General features: G+C 36.6%; 1 long non-coding RNA gene across 1 annotated transcript in view; it reads left to right on the top strand.

Annotated features, from left to right (window-relative positions):
• LOC117952022 overlaps positions 1–1,214 on the top strand; it is a 14,001-nt gene that overhangs the window by 8,801 nt on the left and 3,986 nt on the right. The gene's annotated exons all lie outside the window — the stretch shown is intronic.

Below are 1,214 nucleotides of genomic sequence, written 5' to 3'. Positions count from 1 at the left end.
ACCCTGCTACGTCATGCTATGCCCTGCTACACCCTGCTACATCATGCTATGCCCTGCTACACCCTGCTACGTCATGCTATGCCCTGCTAAACACTGCAACATCATGCTATGCCCTGCTACACCCTGCTACATCATGCTATGCCCTGCTACACCCTGCTACATCTAGACCTGCTCTATCTGTAAATTATAGAGCGGTCTAGACCTGCTCTATCTGTAGATCACAGAGCGGTCTAGACCTGCTCTATCTGTAAATTATAGAGCGGTCTAGACCTGCTCCATTTGTAAAAGGTCCTAACTCTTGTCATGATTTGATGCTATAAATTAAATTGAAGCCCAGCTGACTTCTGATGTGTAAGATTGGAGATGCGTATTGAGACATAATGTTCTCCAGAAGCTAATCACATCCCTCCATGTTTTGCATTAGAAAGATATCCTGATACATGAAGATAGCAACACTGAGAGGGTAGTGTTTTGCCGTAAATATGATTTTGAATAAAGGATTTCAGAGTTCATCACAGCTTCAGAGTGGGTCAGGAAAGAAGGCTTGAGTAATCACGTGCCACTCTAATATTACCAGAGTCAAACATGTGACTACATACATAGACATGACCGCTGCTAAGACATCAGCATGCATTATTAAAACCTACAGCAACCCGTGGGACATTATGGATGTGCTGAATGTCTTCTGCTAGGCGTACGTTGTATATGAAGCAGAGGAATTAAAGTGGGAATTAAACTTGAATTTATTGAATTAAAGTCTGAATATATAGCATGAAAGACTTCATTTGTCAAAATAAAAGACTAAAGTATGAATATGATAAATAAAAGTCAGAAAATATTGAATACAAGTCTGAATTTATTGAATGAATGTCTGAATGTCTGAATTTAAAAAGTCTGATAAATGAGGACTTTTATAGGCTACCATATTTTCACTTTTGTTCCATTATTTCAAACTAAAGTCTGAATTTAATAAATAATAACAAAAACTCTGAAAATATTGAATAAAAGTCTGAATTTCTCGAATGAAAGTCTGAATTTATGTAAGAAAAGTTGGATTATTTTGAGTGAAAGTTTGAAAATAGGAAATTAAAGTCTGAATTTATGGAATATTATTCTGAATATATTGAATGAAAGATTGATGCAAGCGATTCGTCAGCGAGTTGCAGATAGGAGTCTTTTCTCCAGGAAGTAATAATTGATTAATTAGCTCTCTC

This window comes from Etheostoma cragini, chromosome 10 (assembly GCF_013103735.1).
Source record: "Etheostoma cragini isolate CJK2018 chromosome 10, CSU_Ecrag_1.0, whole genome shotgun sequence".
In the NCBI taxonomy this organism is placed as follows: Eukaryota; Metazoa; Chordata; class Actinopteri; order Perciformes; family Percidae; genus Etheostoma; species Etheostoma cragini.
The sequence above is the reverse complement of the archived record's forward strand: the minus strand, read 5'-3'. Positions and strand labels throughout refer to the sequence as shown.